This window comes from Mustela erminea, chromosome 5 (genome assembly GCF_009829155.1).
Source record: "Mustela erminea isolate mMusErm1 chromosome 5, mMusErm1.Pri, whole genome shotgun sequence".
Taxonomy (NCBI): domain Eukaryota; kingdom Metazoa; phylum Chordata; class Mammalia; order Carnivora; family Mustelidae; genus Mustela; species Mustela erminea.
The window spans coordinates 82,577,695-82,598,265 of NC_045618.1; the positions used below are offsets into that span (position 1 = coordinate 82,577,695).

Genomic DNA, 20,571 nt, shown 5'->3' on the forward strand with positions numbered 1-20,571 from the left:
TCTAGGTCCATTCATGTTGTTGCAAATGGCAAGGTCTCATTCTTTTCTTTTATGACCAAATAATATTTCATTGTGTATATGTACTTCGTTTCTTTATCCATTCATCTATTGATGGATACTTCAGTTGCTTCCATATCTGGCTATTGTAAATAATGCTGCAATGAACATAGAGTGCATAGATCTTTTTGGTTAGTGTTTTTGTTTTCTTTGGTAAATACCTAGAACTGGAATTGCTGAATTGTATGTTATTTCTGTTTCTAATTTTGAGGAACCTCATAGTGGTTTACATAGTGGGTGTAACAATTTACATTTTCACCACCATTGCAGAAGTGTTCCCTTTTCTCTACATCCTTTGCCAATACTTGTAATTCCTTGTGTTTTGATCCTAGCAATTGTGACAGTGTGAAGTGGTATCTCATTGTGGTTTTGATTAGCATTTCTCTGATGATTAGTCATATTGAGCATCTTTTCACGTGTCTGTTGACCATCTCACCGTCATCTTTGGAAAAATGTTTAGTCAGGTCCTCTGACCATTTTAATCAGATTGTTTGTTTTTTCGTGTTGAGTTCTATGGGTTCTTTATATATTTTGGATATTAACCCCCATCAGATATGTCATTTGCAAATATCTTCTCCCATTCAGCAGATAACCTTTTGGTTTTGTTGATTGTCTCCTTTGTTATGCAAAAACTTTTTAGATTTATGTAGTCCCAACAGTTTATTTTTGCTTTTGTTTTCCTTGTATAAAAAGACGGATCCAAAAAAATATTGCTAAGACTAATGTCCAAGAGTTTACTGCATATGTTTTCATTTGTGAGTTTTATGGTTTCAGGTTTTACATTTAGGTCTTTAATCCATTTTCAGTTTATTTTTGTATATCAGTAAGAAAATAGTTGCTTTTCATTCTTTGGCATGTAGCTGTATTTCCCCAACATCATTTATTGAAGAAAACTCTCTTTTTTCCCTTTGTATATTCTTTCCTCCTCTGTCAGGTCAATTGACAATATGAGCATAAATTTATTTCTGGGCTCTCTGTTCTGTTCCATTGATCTGTGTGTCCATTTTTATGCCAGCACATACTGTTTTGATTACTAAAGCTTTGTAGTATAATTTGAAAATGGGAGTGTGATATGTCTGGCTTTGTTCTTTCTCTAAGTGGCTTTGGCTATTTGGGGTCTTTTATGGTTCCATACCAATTTTAGGATTATTTGAAAAATGCTCTTGATACTTTGTTAGGGATTTTATTGAATCTGTAGATTGCTTTGGGTAGTATGTACATTTTAACATTAACATTCTTCCAGTCCATGAGCATGGTATATTTTTCCCTTTATTTATGTCATCTTCAGTTTCTTTCATCAGTGTCTTACAGTTTTCAGAGTACAGGTCTTTCACCACCTTGGTTAAATTTATTTCTAGGTATTTTATCCTTTTTTTAAATACAGTTTTAAGTGGGATCATTTTCTTGATCTCTCTTGACTAATTTAGAGTGTATAGAAACAGATTTCTGTATATGCTTCGTATCCTCCTGAATTCGTTTATTCTAGTAGGTTTTGTTTTTGTTTTTTTTTGGTAGAGATTAGGGTTTTCTATATATAGTATCATGTCATCTGCAAATAGTGACAGTTTTACTTCTTCCTTACCAATTTGGATGTCCTTCCCTTCTTGCCACCCTTCTATTCTCTTTACTTTGCTTTTTTTTCTTTCCTTGTCTGATTGCTGTGGCTATGACTTCCAGTATTATGTTGCATAAAAGTGGTGAGAATGGATATTCTTGCCTTGTTTCTGATCTTAGAGATCATAGAGATCACCATTGAAGAGGAAATTAACTGTGGATTTGCCGTGTGTGTTATGTTCTCTCTATACCCACTTGATTTAGAGTTATTTTTTCTTATCATGAATGAATGTTGGATTTGTCAAATGCTTTCTGCATCTCTTGAGATGATCATACGATTTTTATCCTTCATTTTGTTAATGTGGTATATCATGTTGATTGATTTGCATGGAGAGAGATATATTTTAAGGAATTGGCTCACACAGTTATGGAGGTTAGTGAATCCAAAATCTGTAGGGTAGATTGGCAGGATGGAGACTCATGGAAGATCTGATATTGTGATTCCAGTCAAAAGACTGTCGGCTGGAGACCAGCAAAGAGCTGATATGATTCAAATCCAAAAACTATTCGTGAGCAGGATTCTTTCTTCCTTAGGGAGGTCAGTTTTTCTTGTATTCAAGTCTTCAATCCTTGAATGATTTCCACATTATGGAAGACAATCTGCTTTACTCAGAGTCTGTTTATTTGTTTATGTTTTTTAATGAATTCTAAGGCAGCTCTCACATCATCTCACATAACAGCTCTCCTTTATTTTTTTTTCAAAATTTTTTTCTTAAATTTCCTTTTTTTTTTTTTTAAAGATTTTACTTATTTATTTGATAGAGATCACAAGTAGGCAGAGAGAAAGGTGGGGGGGGGGAATCAGGCTCCCCACTGAACAGAGAGCCCCATGTGGGGCTCAATCCCAGGACCCCGAGACCATGACCTGAGCTGAAGGCAGAGGCTTAACCTACTGAGCCACTCAGGCGCCCCTCAAATTTTTATTTAAATTCTAGTTAGTTAACATACAGTGTAATATTGTTTTCAGGAGTAGAATTTAGTGATTCATCACTTACATTTATTACCCAGTGCTCAACACAATAAAGTGCCTTCCTTAATACTTATCATCCATTTTGCCCATTCCCCCACCCACCTCCTTCCAACAACCCTCAGTTTGCTCTTGTGAAGAGTCTCTTATGGTTTGTTTCCCTCTCTCTCTCTTTTTTATCCCCTTCCTATGAACCCAAATGTCCATCAACTGATGAATGGATAAAGAAGTGTGGTACACACACACACACACACACACACAATGGGATATTACTCAGCCACCAAAAGGAATAAAATCTTGCCATTTGCAACAACATGGATGGAATTAGAACATATTATGCTAAGGGAAATAAGTCAGGCAGAGTAAAGCAAATACCGTATGATTTTACACATATGTGGAATTTTAAGAAACAAAACAAATCCAAGTCCATTTATTTAAATGTTAATATCATCTAAAAACCTTCCCACAGAAACATCCAGTATGATGTTTATCTAAATATCTTGGTGGCCCAATCAAGTTAAAACATAAAAGCAAACATCACACCTACCTGTCTTCTCTAAACATGCAGGATCAATTGGCTTCTCCCTTACCCCCTTACCTTGTTGTGTAACTATTAATGGCAAAGTTTGTATCACTCCTACAATCTGCTTCTACTGCTTCTACTCCTGAAACTGTTCAGCAACACTGAAGAAATCCACGCACTGGGGTATAATGGCACTACAAGCTAGTGTTCTCCAGCTTCAGTGAGGTCCTCAGGGCTGCTTGTGTGTATATCCCTGGCCAATTCTCTCTCCATTCCCACAGAGACTCTTTCAGACCTCTACAGTTAGAGAGACTCCTTTATACATCCCAATCTCTCTCTCTCTCTCAGCAGATGAACTTACCTGTTACTATGCAGTGAAAACTGTGGGGTTTAAACATGAACCACCTCAGCTTGCTGCTCTTCCTCCCTGTCTGAACCATCTGAATGATCTTGGCCTGCCCACATATGAGAATGTTAGTAGCAGGTAAAGGGCCAACAGGTATATACACTTTGTCTTTAGAATTCAGCCAGGGTGATTGTGCCTCTAACCCCCTACCTAGGACTCTTTTTTTTTTTTTTTTCCAAGTTAATTTATTTATTTGACAGACAGAGATTACAAGTAGGCGGACAGGCAAGCAGAGAGAGAGAGAGGAAGCAGGCTCCCTGCCGAGCAGAGACCCCAATGCGGGGCTCGATCCCAGGACCCCGGGATCATGACCTGAGCCGAAGGCAGAAGCTTTAAACCACTGAGCCACCCAGGCGCCCCCTACCTAGGACTCTTTGAAGGTCATGACCACCTGCCTTCTGATTTCACCTGCCTCCTCCATAGCAGTCCATTCCATCTTTCAACTTCCCTCACCTACTAAATGCCTGCTTTCAACTCCTCTCACTGACAACAACTAGGGGTGGTGGATTCTAATAGGATTTAGAAATGGTAGAACATGGTACCTGGATGTGGTTGGATAGATGGTACCTGTCATAGAGACATGGCAATAGGAAGAGGAGCAGGGTGTTTTAAAAGGAAGATGATAAATGATTTTGGTCATAGTAAGTCCCAGGTACCTGTGGAACATGTATAACCACCATGACCTCTTAAAGTGTTTTTATTAGGCCTGACTTATTCCCTCCCTCCAGGCCATGTGAGTTCATTTTTCATTGTACAGTTTGCTAAAACCAAAGGAACAATGTTAGATCCCCTAGTTGTTTAAACAAGAGGGTATTTATTATATGTAATTGAAAAGACCCTTGTTACAGCAGGAATACCTTGCACACATCAAAGATAGATCCCAGCCCACGGCAGTATCAGCAATCTGTCAGTCTCTGTACTGTAATCTTTTTTTTTTTTTTTAAGATGTTATTTATTTATTTGACAGACAGAGATCACAAGTAGGCAGAGAGGCAGGCAGAGAGAGAGAGAGGAGGAAACAGGCTCTCCGCGGAGCAGACAGCCCGATGCAGGGCTCCATCCCAGGACCCTGGGATCATGACCCGAGCCGAAGGCAGAGGCCTTAACCCACTGAGCCACCCAGGCGCCCCATGTACTGTAATCTTTTGCCATCTTTGCCTAACTGTTGATTGTCTGAAGTTCATCCCAGACCCTGGTGAGCTTATAGGGAGTAACTCTAAAGTTACCTACCACTAGTTTTATTGTTTGGGTCAAGTGTGTAGTCTCTGCAGAATTATTAAATACGGCTCCTCAAAAAGTCCTCTGTTTGTTTATCCATCAGTCATCTGAGCAGGTCATCTAATTGCCATCAAGGCGGGGAAGGTGGTGAAGACAGTCCTAATTTGCACTGCAGGCATTTGGGAGGGTCTGGAATCATCAGCTGCTATTTGCAGCATCGGTTGGCATTAGAAACAGGCATGAAAGAAAACACGTACTGAGACAGCTCTTGAGTCTATATCTAGACTGAGAACCTGGCTTGTTCCCACATAAAGACCGACTTTTAAAAGGCTATTTTGTGTTCATGATGGCAAATGCCAAGGGGGTGTGTGTATGTATGTGTGTGCACCTGCACACTTCAATGCTGAGCCTTTGAAATAAGGCTTGTAGACCTCTATACCATCAGAGGGTTAGTGTCAGAAAGGCAGTTTTGGGTCTGGCCTGAAGCTCAGAATGGAGGCTGGGTTGCAGACAGAGCTTTGAGAGTCATTATATGCCAGTGGAAGTTGAAGCACTTTGTTCTTTCTTAGATATCCTTGCATCCTTCAACTCCCAGATTCCTTAATTCCAGCATTAGGAATTTATATTTTCCTTAATTGTACAAAAAATCAGCAGACATCTGACTCTTTAAAATAAAGGTATTTAAAATAAAGGTATTTCCCCCTAGTCATCACACAATTGTAAATAATGCTGGTATAGGGTCTAAGTAATCAAGTTAGTAGAATAATGAAGGGAGAAAACATTGTAAAAATTTTAAAAAGGGACATTCAAAAAACAATTTTTATTAATTTCAGAAAGATTGGTGAGTGAAGACAAGTCCTCTAAATGTATTACCAGAATGAAGTCCTTGAAGAGTTTACAGTCACCAAAAAAGGTATCAATAGAGCATATAGAAAAATGGACAGGTTGGTTGTTCTACTTCTTAAATACTGAAGCACATCTAAAGGTGCACCCAGTACAGAATTACGGAGGAACGGATGAATGAATGAATGAATGAATGTACAGATGAATGAGTCAGTAAATTCTCCCTGAGAGTAAGTTTAGCTCTTTGGGATATCCCTTATCTTCCTCAACCTATTTAAGGAGTCAATGCATGGTGCTCCTTCAGTGCCTGAGGGTCTCCCATTACTCCTAAACCAAAAGTAAAAATAGATAGATCCCATGTCTCTATTAATTCATAAGTTAACTTTGCATTATTTCATCAAGTGCCACCAAGAAATTGCTGTCAGTCACTCACTTTTCTTCTCTAATGTACAGAGCTACTCCAAATAATACATGTTTTTCATTCATTCTCCGCCTCAAATCTCCAGGAAAGGTGGCTTACCAGGGCCAGGAGACCAGTCTTTCAAGGTTGGTAGCAGTAGATCTTACACTGATGAAACCAAAAAAGCTTTGCTGAGAATATTGATAAAACCATTCATTTTTACTGAGGTCTATTCACACTGATAGATGGTCAAATACAAGACGCAAATATGGATGATCCTGGTATTACTGCCTCTGACACTTTTTAAAATTACTTTAATATTTTTCTATACAGTCTGTAGGTGTGGTTGAGTGCCAGACTGCATTTAATTTTCCTATGCCTCCTAAAATTGTGGTTGTGAGTATTATGTACAAATTCCTAAAGGAAAAGATATTTTTCTTTATGAAGGTGTGGTGCTTCACCTTGACAACATGACTGCTGCTTTCTAAATATGTTAAACTTTAATTAACAGATATGTGTCTAATGAGATATACATATTAACTGAAATTCAGAATTATTAAAAACCTTCCTAAAACGAAATTTTTATACTTCCCTGCCTTAATAAATTATATTCAGTAGAGTCTATTTACCTTCCTTTGATTAATCTGGATTTTGTCATGCTTCAGGCTATAAACAATCATTTCTGCTTCTACTATAATATTTATCCATATATAGAAGGAGAAAGCAAGTCCCCTCTCTTTATTTCCAGGATGTAGCCTCAGAATTGCATTTAAAATGACAACTAAAATCCTTTCCATCCATTTGTTTTCTTTTGGTTGCCTCTTTAACCCACAAGCAAACTGAGTACTGCCCCAAATTCACTTTTATTGGGAATTCAGTTATTTGAGGTTTTAAAATCACTGTTAATCCTTTCTTTTTTTTTTTTTTTTTTCCAATTTCAGTTGGAAGTCATACATTTTTATAAGACATGTTTAAGTTGCTGACTAGGTCAAACAAATTAATGTCTCCTGAGTTTTATAGAAAGCAAGCATTTTTAAACAAAATCCTAAGTTAGGTGACCTGAGATGGAAATTTATCTGCTGGTTGGATGCTATAATCATCTCCAGCCTTTCTCCTAACTTGTCATTCATTGTTCAGACAATGAATATTTATTGAGTATTTACAACTTGTCAGACAATGTGAGATGCTGGAGAAGACAGAGATGACAAGTCACAATCTTGCCTTCAGTGTACTTAAAGGCTAGTGGGACTTTAGACCAGGATTCTCCCTTTGGCGCTACTGGCTGATAGAATACAGTCAATGCTAGATTTCAAGTGAATTGTTCTCAGTCAATTAAAAAAAAAAAAAACAAAACTTTAGCAGCCTTCCTGAAAAATTAAAGCTTTTTGGTGATGAAAGTATGCAAGAAGCTTCAACAAATGATGGTACTAGATCATGGTTTTCAAAGTTTAGCGTGCCTGGAATTGCTGGAGGGCTTATTAAAACAGAGATTACTGGACTCTGAACCAGAGGTTTTGATTCAGTAGGTCTGGGGTTTGAGATGGGGGCAGTTGCGGGGATTTGCATTTCTAGGAAGTCCCCAGGGGACACAAAGCCTGCTGTTTTGGGGACTTCTCTTTGAGAAGTCACTGGTCTGAAGTATTTTGTTTCTCAAAAGACCCTCCCTCTGGTGATGCTGATGATAATGTTAATAATAATAGCTCCCACGTACTGAGCTTTTGTGGAGTGATAGGGACCTTGCCCTTGACATCCGTCATTACATTCAATTCTCGGAACAACTTAATGAAATAGTTGTGATTACAAGTAAAGGAAATAAATATTTGGAGAGGTTAATTGATTTGCTCAGTGTCACAGAGCTAGTCAGGGACAAAAGCCAGGACGTGAATTTAAATCTTTTTGATACATGTCTGTGGCTTCAACCACAGAGCTCTTCCGCTTTCTTATGATGTCCAGCGCACCCGGGCAATTACAGTCTTCTTAGGAGATACCTGTGGGCATCTGACGGACCTATATCCATTTGCACCCACACCCTAGAGATTCTGAATAGATGACTTTTTAGGGTCTCATGGGAAGGAGATAGCAGAACTTCTTTTAGTAATCTATTCTAGTGACTAATAAGTTTATTGTGATGGGAAAAAATTTTAATTGGATAAAATGTTTCTGTTGTACCAATTTTTAAAAGCCATTCAACCATCAAGAATTAGATTGTAAGGGCCTATTTAGTCAGAGCGACCCCACCTCGGTTGAATAGCTATTTTGTTGTTTATGCAGTAAAACTTAAACTGACCCTGCCTCCCACCCTCCCCCAGGGGAACTTATTTAGGAGGAGGTCCGGGAAACCAGTCCCAGGTGGCAAAGCCCTCCCTAGCTACCAAGGAGTGTGGGTCCAGACTTTTGGGCGCCAGTTCTCACCAAGGTGATAGGCTGGTTCAGGTGTCTACTATGGGGTGAATTGTAGTTCAATTGGCCACCCGTGTGTGACCTAGCATGACTGTGCAGTTTTCTCTGTGTATTGCAATCTCATTGGCCACCTGTGTGTTGCCAGGCTCAACCACATGGCCTTTGCTCTATAAAAGTTAGTCTGTGAGGCAGGGAGGGGTCTTGCTCTCTGTAAGAGGCATGGCCCCGGCTGGTCGGTTTGATTCTCGATGCTTGGCGCAAAGTAAAGCTTTGCTTGACCTTCGCTTTGTATCAGTCTCACTCCTTTAATCACGGACCCATTATTGGGGGACCCAACAAGATAACCATACCAAACTACACCCAGTTGAATTGAACCTATCTAGATGAAATAGGATTTGACAGTGAGGGCTGGAACTGGGTCTGCCACTTTATCTAGAAGGTCATATACCCCCTTTCCATTCCTCTTCCATTTGCAATCCATTTAAAAGGTGTCTGTGAAATTAATTTGAGCTTTTTTGACCTGAGTTAAAGTACTTTCTGCATATCTCTTGACATAAAAATAGCAAAGATTCGATGTATTAATTGAGAGTTCTGTTGGGAAGGCTGAGTGGTCTTCCCCACAGGATGAGGAAAAACAAAGAATATGCTGGTGGCTCATCAGCATCCTGGGAAGGGCCATCTTGCTTCCTGGTTAGACAACATTTTCTGTTGGTGAATTGATCCCATCTCTTCCCCTTGGAGCAGATTCTTCTCCCACCTACGGAGGATGTAGAGTCCTTTCAAATGGGCTATTATTGTGACAGTATAATATTATTATTATAAAATAAAACACAGATACAGAAGATGATACAAAACAATTATATGGCAATCAGTTATTCTGAGTGAACATTCTTGAAATTGCCAAGTCAAGAAATAGAGCTTTGTCAGCTACCACGATGGCTAATTTTACATTTCAATTTGACTGGGCTAAGGACTGTCCCCATAGCTGGTAAAACATTATTCCTGGCTATGTTTGTAACGGTGCCTCTGGAAGAGATTAATAGTTGAATCAGACTAGGGATTTCCAGGCCTTCAGACTTGGACTAGATTATACCATTCTTTCCTGGTTCTTCAGTTTGCACATGACAGATGATGAGACTTCTTGGCCTCCACAGTCAAGTGAGGTAATCCTTGTAATAAATATCCTCTTATATCTATATATATCCTGTTGGTTTCCTGGAGAACCCTGACAGAATACCCACCCAGAAGTTCCACCTTCCCCACAAAAGTAACCATATCCTGACTTCTTATTGTAATCACTTTGCTTCATTGTTATAGTGTTATTCTGCATATGTGTATTCTTAGCACTGTATAGTCTTGCTCATTTTTTTAAAGATTTTATTTATTCGGCAGAGAGACAGCGAGTGAGGGAACACAAGCCGGGGGAGTAGGAGAGGTAGAAGCAGGCTTCGCACTGAGCAGGGATCGCAATGTAGGGCTCAAGCCCAGGACCCAGGTATCGTGACCTGAGCCAAAGGCAGATGCTTAACTAGTGAGCCACCCAGGCGCCCCTAGTCTTGCTCATTTTTATAATTTGATATATCTTTAAGTTTCTTTTATCCATTTCCATCACTTTCTTTGCCTCTAAATTTATGTGGAAGACTCCAGGCCATTTGACTTTAAATTTCCTCCAAGTCTGGATTTGGCTTATTGCAGCCTCTTGGTGCAGTACAACATGTTGCCCTGTCCTCTTATTTCTTAAAAACTGGCAACAGGGTGCAGACAGTGGATCAGACTCATATTTTTCTCCCTTTGGCTAGTTTCTATATAGTGTTTGGCAAGATCATAGGAGGCACATGGTATCAGGTTGTCTCTCTTTTTTGGGTAGGAACAACTTTGATGCTTAATAGCTACATCTTTTAACTCAGTAGAATAGCAAAATGAGGCTATTGTTATTCTACAGTTTCTTTCCCATTTATTAGTTGGAATATATTTATAAAGAGATACTTCATTTACTTTTGATTTATCAGTGGTATAGCTCATATAGGGAGAGAAGGATAGATGCTTGATTCTTTCCCTTTATTTGCTAATTCTTAGGAACCAGTACTTCAGAGGTGACTAATGTAAAGTTTCGCAGGCGAAGTAAACACAACACCAGGCAAGGTGGGCACAAGGCAAGATTTATTAAAGGCATCTCTGGCGAAGTTTCAGGGCTCGGGAGAAGGGGAGCTAGGAAAGTCGTGCCTGGAGGAGGTGGGCACCCTTCGGCGAGGTTCCTCGACTCCGGAAAGAGGAGTGGGGGAAGTCGCACTGGGAGGGAGTTGGCAGGCGGGGGGGGGTTTGGGGAGGTGGGGGTGAGGGGGGGGGTGGTGGGGTGGGGAGGGGTGTGGGGGTGTGGGGGGGGCGGGGTGTGGGGGTGTGGGGGGACGGGGGGGTGTTCTTTTATGGGGCCAAGGTAGGGCATGGGCTCACATCCATATTTGGTGATTGGAACGTATGGGGTGAGGGCTCCTGATACTCCTGTTTCCTGCATAGGTATTGGGTTACCTATGGAGAGGTGACCTGGGCATACACCCTTTTGGCGGGAGAGTCTAGGGTTAAGGAAGTGGGGGGAGGGGACTGGAAGATGGCGGCCCTGCGCTCATTTCTATTGTTCTTCCTGCATTCCCGGAACCGCGGACCCAACAACTATTACCTTTTTTACAAGATTATTTAAGAACTCATGGATTTAAGGCACTAGTGTGGCTCCCTCAGTTAAGTATCTGCCTTCAGCTCAGGTCATGATCTCATCAAGGTCCTGGGATTGAGCCCCACATTGGGCTCTCTGCTCAAGGGGAAGCCTGCTTCCGCCTCTCCCGCTCCCCGCTACTTTCCCTGCTTGTGCTCTCTCTCTTCCAAATAAATAAATAAAATCTTAAAAAAAAAAAGCTTATAGATTTTGATATACTTATAGGTTTAAATACATTACATTTATTATTACTGAAACTCAAATGATCACATATTTGGTCAGTGGAAGCCTCTTCCAGGTGACTCTTGAATCCTTTTAACATGACCTAAGTAGTCATCAATAGCTTCTTTGCTTTCTAGTATGACAAGATGTTCTGGCTTGTCCTATATACTTCTGTGTCATGCCTGGAATCTACCATTTCTCTAATAAGGTTTTATTAGTGAAAATTTATATTTTAAAATCATATATGGTGTTAGAGATGCTCACACTGGATCAGTCTTCGGTTTCTTAAGATGGACAGAGCTTGAAAAAGATAAAAGTGTGTAGACATACACACATATGTGCATATATTTTGTATTTGCTCTTTCCCCCCAGTTATTAATAGTTGTATTTTGTCTAATTGTTTAGACAAATAGTTTCTTAACCCTTATGTCATCTTTGGCCCACAGGCAAAGTATCCTATGTCAATGTTGCCCTAGTCATCTTGTCTGAAACCCATTCCTCAGGAAGGATTTTCTGAAGCCCATTCCTCAGGAAAGGTTCTTAGGAATAATATTCCCTGCATCTGTGTATGTTGATAAGTTTGTCTTTGCCTTTGTACTTGAAAACAAGTTTTACTGGATATTAAATCCTTGGCTTATTCTTTCTTTGAGTACCTTAACTATGTCACAACATGTCCTTCTGGGAAAAAACACTGCTGTTTTAAAATACTAATGGCAGTTTAATTATCCTTCCCTTATAATTCACTTGTTCTTTTTCTACATGCCCAAGCAATTTTCCCTTCCTGTCCCTTCCCAGTATGGCTTGGTAGTGGTCATTCTGGTTGATATTCATAGTATTTTTTTTTCAGCATTTAGTTTCATATATATAGTTTTAGAAAAGTTCCATATATATAGTTTTATATATACATGTAGTTTTAGGAAAGTTTTTCTTGAGTTATAGTTTTTAGTATTCTATTCCCTTTGGCTTTTCTTCTACAGGGACTCTTATCAATACATTCAAGTTCCTTTGCTTATCTTTAACATTTACTCATTTTCTCCTAAATCTTTTAAAAAATTTCTTTCTTCATTACTTTTTAATTATTAAGAGTTTTCTCTTTTGCACATTTAGTTTCTCTTAAGGGATTATCTGTTGTGTATATTTGTTCTTACTTTCCTTCATGCTTACTCTTCATTCCTGAAGTGATTTTTTAATTTCTAATTTGTATTTGCCAACTCATTACCAAATTTTTCTAATTTTGATTTTTTTTCAAGTCTTCTATCGTTTTCTTAATGTCTTTGAACTCATTGTGAAGTATTAGATTACAGTTTTGTTCTGTGTTGTGGTTGTGTCTTTCTGGCATGCTTTCTTTGCCTGTGGGATGCTGTTCAGTTCCTTATTTTCTTTTTCCTTATAATAACTTTGTATGGCATCTGCTTTGATACTATTCTATAGCACATTTCATAGTGAAATTAAGTTTTCTGGACTTTAGAATGAGACAGGGGTTTCATGAAACATTTCTTACTTCACAGAGCCCCCACCTAGTTATTTTAGTGTTGTGTTCAAATACAAAGCACCTTTCTTTCTCAGCTCTCTTGGCTCTGTTTTCCTTCTCCACTTTGGTCTGAACTTTTTCTTCCCTTTGTCTCTGTGTCCCTATTCTGCCCGGATTTCGTTGCACTCCCATCAGTTTCTTTGCAGTCAGGGTCCCATCCTAGAAGGGAGCCCCTTCAGTCCCTCTTACTGAATGCCCTTTGCATTCACTTGCTTTTGGCAAGAGCTCAGCTGCCCAATTTCAGCTGCTGTTCTCCAATTGGCCCTCCATATTTTCCAGTGATATCTCACTACAGTGTGGTTTTTCTGTTCTCAGTCTATAAGCAAGAGGTCCCATTGCTTGCTTCTTCTTCCTACACAGACAGGCTACCATGCAGGTCTTGTGAGGGTTATATTTTGGGATTCATGGGGATAACTTGTTTTGTTGTAACTGTTGTCCACAGGTTTTTGGTTTTGCTATCTTCCTCATTTTTTAAAAAAAATTATTGATTTCTTTGAGAGTGGATGGGGGAGGGGCAGGGGAGGAGAGAGAGAGAGAAAGAGAGAGAGAGGAGGAAGAATATTAAGCAGCTGCCCCGCCAAGCATGGAGCTAAATCCCATGACCCTGAGATTGTGACCTGAGCTGAAATCAAGAGTCAGGGGTGTAACCGAATGAGCCACAGAGGCTCCCCTATCTAACTCGATTTTTATGTGGGAATTTGGAGAGATTGAAAAACTGTACTTGCCATACTCTCAGTTTCCCAGAATCTTCCTCTACCAAGGAACCCTTGATAAATGTTCCCCCAGTTTCTTTTTCACCTAGAGCAGGGAGATTTTAGCCTCCCTGATAAAGACATTAAAACATTTTTCATGAAGAACTCTCTCTCTTCTGTCTCTTCTCCTCAGCCTACTCAAACCCTGTTTACCCTTCTTTGCCCTCACTGGGCAAGTTTTAGCAGGATAGAGGGGAAAACAGGTATGCTTAAAGCTTAACAGTGTGACAGGTTACTTGAAACATTTTTGCAACTTGCCTTCCACAGACTGAATCGAAAGGTCAGTGACAGCAGAATGTTTCAAAGATGAAAGCTATTTCTGTCCCAACTGGAGTTTTAGTGATTCATTCTTAAATAAGAGGAAATCACCCCAGATACAGTTTTTCTGGGACTCATAATCTACTTCAGGCAGAGGCAGGCACTGCTAGGGGAAATCAGTGCTATGACCTCAGAAATGTTTTTGATGCTTGTAGTCACATGGTGAAAACTGGAGAGGTGTAGGATTTTAACCCTGTTATACAGACCAGTTTTGTGTGTATAAAAATGCAGAAGCCCACCTGAGGTGGTTTTCCTCCTCACTGTGGCTTCTGGAGAAAGGCAGTATATGGCCAAAGTTGGTACTCCCTCCTCCCTGCCTGGCCGTCCCTGTGCCCTCTGTGGGTCAGTGAGGGACTGTCAACTCACCAGGCTCTGCAGTTTTTCCATGCAGGTGCTGGATATCCTTGGACAGCCACGCGCTGTCCTGCTTGGGGCTATCTGACAGCTTGGGCTCTTTCTGAGTTTCTGACCAGGAGGAAGGCCCTGTTTGATTGGCATTTCTTTTATTAGCCAGGAGCCTACAAATAATCAGCCCTGCCACCTTGCCAGCATTCAGTGTTTGGCTGCAAAGTGTCTCGTGGTGACCTTTATTCGCATTGGCCTGCAGACAATAGTAAGTTTCCTTAGTGAGAGGAGATGGGAGGAGGTAAAGGGCATATGTGAAGCCTAAGCATTAACTGTGAGGACTTAAGTATAGGATATGCAGCCAGCTCTGGCAGCCTCAGTTCCTCTGCCCTTTACGAAGGCGACAATGACTGTATCATTACCCGCCCTGCTCAAGCACCAACGTGGGGACACATGCAAGTTCAAAGACTTTAGAACCCAAACTGCCACTGTCCTTCTGACATCCCTCAAACAGGAGGCCGCCATGGAAGGCACACAACTTTGCCATATAGGAGACGTCATCAACTGGCAGCCTGCAGATGAATTTGGTTTGGACTTCAGAGAATTAAAAAAAAAATGCTTTTAATTAGTTGCAAACATTTAAATATCAGGAGACTTCATGTTTTAAAAAAGAAGAAAAAAAGGTCAGTGTCTGGCTTCTCTTGAGAAACCAGGGACCTAGCTACTAGTGGCTGGCACTGAGTGGCAACTGCTCCCTAACAGAGGGGCCTGTGTGCTCCCTGTGGCTGTGGTGGTGACAGTGGCCCCTCTCACCCCTCTGCTATCATTTTTGTTCTTTCTCCTGGGTTAGTCCCACCAACATAAAAACCTAATGTTATTTCTTCTTTGGGTTTTTTTTTTTTTTAATTTTTAATTTTTTAATTTTTTAAAGACTTACTTATTTGAGAGGGAGAATGAGAAAAAGAGCATGAGGAAGGGGAGGGGCAGAGGGAGAAGCAGGGTCCTCACTGATCAAGGAGCCCGATATGGGGCTCGATTCCAAGACCCTGAGATCATGACCTGAGCCAAAGGCAGACGCTTAATTGACTGAGCCACCCAGGTGTCCTGTTTCTCCTTTCTTAAAAATAATCGACCTTTGTATTTTCTTTATCCATTCATCAAAAGAACATGAAATCCTGCCGTTTGCAATGTGGTGGATGGAACCAGAGGGTATTATGCTAAGAGAAGTAAGTCAATCAGAGAAAGACAATTATTATATGATCTCTCTGATATGAGGAATTTGAAGGGGGGGGTCATGGGGGGCAGGAGGGAAAAATGAAACAAGATGGGACTGGGGAGGGAGAAAAACTGTAAGAGATTTTCAATCTCAGGAAACAAACTCAGGGTTGCTGGGGATGGGGAGGAGGGGTAGGGTGGTTGGGTTATGGACATTGGGGAGGGTATGTGCTATGGTGAGTGCTGTGAATTGTGTAAGACTGATGAATCACGAACCCGTACCCCTGGGGAAAATAATACATTATATGTTAATTTAAAAAATAATAATAATTGACCTTTTCTTGCTGAGTGCTCTCCCCCATTTCTTTCCCCTCTTTGCAGCAGAAACTCCTCACAAGAGTTGCTCACAGTCAGTCTCTACTCTCCTGCTCCCATTCTCTCCCACATGCTCTGCAGTCAGGCTCTGGTCCCTCAGGCCGCACTGCAACACAGAGAGGTCCCTAGTAATGCCAGCCAGGGCTCACATTTCCTCCAAACTGACCCACGGGCTCCCTGTGACTCTGGCACTTGGTCCCTCCCTGCCTTCCATGCTACTCTTTGCTCACCTGCCCTCCAGTTTCTATCACACTTGACCTTTCCTTTCTGTCCACCCTCTTCGCTCGAAGAGACTTAGATCTCTGCCCACAGTCCTTGTGTCTCCTCACACCCCTTCATGACCACCATTAGTCTATTGCTTTAAAAAGCATCTATGTGCTTTTTAGGTGTCTATTTCCAGCTCAGGCCTCGGCCTGAACCACAGTCACATAGGCAGCTGCCTACCTGACACCACCTCTTGATGTGTAATTAGGTGCCTCATAATGGTATAGGCAAGCTGTAAAGACCTATTTAGAAACTGTCCCTGCTCCCCTTCCCCCAGGGGATTTAGTTGGAGACAAGTTCCGGAAACCAGCTCCAGGTAACAAAAGCCCAGATACAAGGGTGGGTTAGGCCAGGTGGAGACATCCGATCAGTGGGGGGGATGCATACTGTCTCCCTGGTTACCAAGGAGTATGGGCCCCACCTTTGGGAACACTTTTTGGCGCCAATCCTAATCAAGGTGTAATAGGCTGGGTCAAATGTCTACTAGGGTAAATTGTAACTCAGTTGGTCACCTAGCATCACTGTGGAGTTTCCTGTGTGTGTTACAATCTCATTGGTCACCCGTGTGTGGCCAGGCCTGACCGCATGGCCTTTGCCCTTAAACGCTAGACTGTGAAACAGAGAAGGGTCGCCCTCTCTTGCAAGAGGTGTGTCCCCAAACGTTCGGTTAGATTCTTGATGCTTGGCGCGAAAGAAAGCTTTGCTTGACCTTCGCCTTGTATCAGTCTCGCTCCTTTAATCATGGACCCATTATTGGGGCATAACACAAGCCAAACTCTTAGTCCTTCCCCCTTTGCCAGGTATCTCCCATGTGTCTCCATATACATTCTTCACCTTCCCTCTTCTCTTCCAGTCACTACCCTGGAAGCCTGATTTGTATGGGCTGTTCCGTAATTGGGCTTCTGGTTGGGTTCTACTAATGCAAATTCCAGTGGGAAACCAAGAGGTTGAGGAAAGTGAGGTCCAGGTGTTTATTTCTTGGACTCCTTCCCCACAGGGTCACCCAGGGCTGGCTGCATCCCTCTATCAGAAGTAAGTTAACACAGACATTTCAAATGATCTATTCTTTCTGGGTCTGGTAACAGCCTGTCGGGCCCAGGATTGCTCACTCCCCACTGTTTACTAGACTTGGGTGTATCATTCTATCACTTGTGGTTTCCCTACACCCTGCCCACACCTTTGTTTTTTTATAAATAAATATAAATAAATTATTTATAAATAGTCCCTTCCTTAAATCCTCCATGAATTATTCTAATGTAAGTGTGTCATCTGTCTCCTGCTGGGACCCTGATTGTACCTCATACGGTTGCCCTTTTTATTTCAAGAGGATGTTATTGCAAATGACCATTCTTTGTGTGAGGACAGTTAGAAAGGCAGATGTGTGTTTGTCATTTTAATGTTACACTTTGATAGAAGCCTGAGGGGAAAGCAGAGCTACATAGTAATTTCAATAAATATCTGTGACTAGACCTTCACCCAAGAGGATAGATAACAATTTGGCAGTAGATGCAAATGAGATAGGAGAGCATTTACCTTAGATAACAACTCTGCTGCACATGCCAAACCAGTTGTGGACTCACATGGTTCATTCCAGCTGTGGGAGTATAAAATTGCAATTGATGAGAACTTCCAAGAAGGATGCAAACTGTCTTCCTATATATTTTCAACCATTTTGCCAAGATACATGTAGTGGAGAAATATTGCATCTCCTTGATCTGAAGAGTGGGCATTGATTTAGCTGCCAGAGACAGAGGAAGCTGGAATCATCATTAATTTATCTACAGACACTGGCCCAAGCCATTCTATAAACAGGAGGTCCTGCAAGGATTACGCTTCATTGATGGTATTGTTTACTCTTATTGTTAATGTTATCTATATACTCAGCAAAAACTCAATTAAGCAAGATCCTTGCTTGTTAATGCTTTGAGTTCTTTTTGCATCTAGTTGAGCACAAAGGAGAAACTACGGTAGCCCACCCACTGGTGAAGGTTGGAATGACAGAAGAGGAGATGTCTCTTCACATGTAAATTGTGAGATAGGCAGAGATTTTATCTTCAATCTTTCACTTCCTGTCTCTTTCCCCCTCTCAGAACTCTTTCTACCTAGAACTTTCACAGTTTAGATACAGCTCCTCTGTCCTTTCTGCAAATAAAACAATCTGATAAACTATTAGTATGAGACCTTCAGGGAAAGATCTGCAGCCTTTTCCAGGGAATTTTTGCTTTTAAAAACCACAGGAAAAAAAGTAGGAAAGAGAAAACATAAATCACAATGAAATAAGTATCAGTTATTCTATCATTTTGGGGGGTCAAATATTATTTCTAAAGGTCCAAATAAAGGAAATTAAAAGCAGAAATGGCAAATAATCAGAGGCAAAGATTTTATATACAAGGAGGTTTATTCCACATAGGTTATTCTGATAGAGGCAACAGAAATATGCTACATAAGGAATGGTTAAATAAAGTGTGATAGACCCATACAATAGTTAAACAACTTTTTAATACACCAATAAGCACCCATGAAATAGCTCAGTTGGTTGAGCATCTGCCTTTGGCTCAGGTCATAATCCCAGGGTTCTGGGATCAAGTTCACAACAGGCTCCTTGCTCAGCAGGAAGCCTGCTTCTCCCTCTTCCTCTCCCCTGGTTTGTATTCCCTCTCTCACTGTCTCTCTTTGTCAAATAAATAAATGAAATCTTAAAAAAAAAAAAATTACCCATCAAAGAGACATCATCTTTTCAGGCTATTTGAACACATAAGGGATTATACAAGATAAAATGTTAGGTGGAAAAAGCAACTATGTGTTTAGTATTATCCCTATTTGGATTATAAATATGTATGTGTATTACATGTGTGCATACCTGTATTAATAGATAAAGAATTGGGAAGGCATATGCTAAATGGTAGTGGTGACTATCTCTGGATGACAGGATTATAGATGATCAATAGTTGTTCTTTAGAAGTTCTGTATTATTTATATTGTTTTTGTATTAAATATATAAACATGTTTATTTTATAATTAAAGGAGGCAAAGTTACTTTTTAAAAGAGAGGACACTGATTTATAGAAAGCCGTGGTGGAATTTCAGGTAGCAAGGAATGGGCATTTTAATGTGTGTGAGAGAGCCTTCTATTACATCAGACATAATAGCAATAATTAATAACAGCCTTCACAGAATAATAGGAATGAATTTTTTTTGTGTACTTACTTTTTGCCAGGCACTGTGCAGTAGTGTAGTTTGCATTCATTGCTTCTCTTCTAATCCTCTTAACAGCCCTATGGAAGGTAGGTGCTAGAATGATCCTGAAGAGGCAAGTAAAGTTTAGAGAAGTTAAGAAGTTAAGTGTAACTTAAGTATAGGTATATGTTTAGGGTAAAGCAAACTGCTGTAACATAAACCTGAAATCTCATTGGATTAATGAAAGGGAAGCTGATTGCTTAATCATGCAAGGTTATTTCTTAATCATGTAACATCCCATTGGCAGCACCGGTGGAGGGTAGGGTGGAATTTCTACTCCAGGCACAGAGGGAGACCCTGTTGTCTTCCAGGGTTGCACTGGACTTTCGAATCAGGCCAGCAGCCAGGGTGATTGAGATAATGGAGGTAATTGAGATAATGGAGGACTATTTTTTTGTGAGCCAGAATTTCCACCCATGTTCCAGTGACCAGAACTCAATGTCATGGTTACTCTTAACTGCAAAGGAGACTAAGAGATAGAGCCTGATCATAATCTTCAGGAGGAAAGGGGGAAGGATTTGGAGAATGGTTCACTAGTTTCTGCCCACTGGAGTAACTTACTGGAGATCACACACCCAAGTAAGTGGCAGGGCAGGATTTGAATATGGTCAACCCCATTCCAAAGCTAACATGGTAACAGGGGAGCTAGATATATTCACACCACAGAGGAAAAATGGTTTAAAACCTGACTCCCTTAAGTGCTGGCTTATAGAGCAGCAGAGTTGCTGTCTTTGGAAATGAGATGCTCACTCTTGTATTTTTACTTACTTTTGAAAAAGAGGTTTTACTTTGTTTTTTAAAAGTTAGATTCAAAATGAAAGGAGAGGTTGAAGTATGGCCTAGGCTAAATACCCAGGAGTGGGATAAACATCCAGGAATTATAGATGGAATGAGCTGAGGTCTATGAAGAAATCCTTTCAATGGCAATAAAGTAGATTTTAAAAGAGTATAATACTAGAAAAATAGCATGTTATAAACTGATGAAAAAGGAAAGAAAAATTGCTTGACGCACATTCTCTCAAGAATAGTCTTCAAGGGGCGTCTGGGTGGCTCAGTGGGGTAAAGCCTCTGCCTTCGGCTCGGGTCATGATCCCAGGATCCCGGGATTGAGCCCCGCATCGGGCTCTCTGCTCTGCGGGAGCCTGTTTCCCGCTCTCTCTCTGCCTGCCTCTCTGCC

The 20,571-nt window shown here is 40.7% G+C and overlaps 2 long non-coding RNA genes across 2 annotated transcripts in view; one reads left to right on the forward strand and one right to left on the reverse strand.

Moving 5' to 3' along the window:
- The window catches only part of LOC116591239, a 56,188-nt gene that overhangs the window by 20,550 nt on the left and 15,067 nt on the right, over positions 1–20,571 (forward strand). The window lies entirely within an intron of this gene.
- On the reverse strand, positions 8,727–19,567 carry LOC116591240. Its single transcript, XR_004285901.1, has 4 exons — positions 19,365–19,567; positions 17,691–17,751; positions 15,854–15,999; positions 8,727–9,185 (listed from the first exon to the last, which is right to left on the reverse strand). It is a non-coding gene; the product is annotated as an uncharacterized LOC116591240 (long non-coding RNA).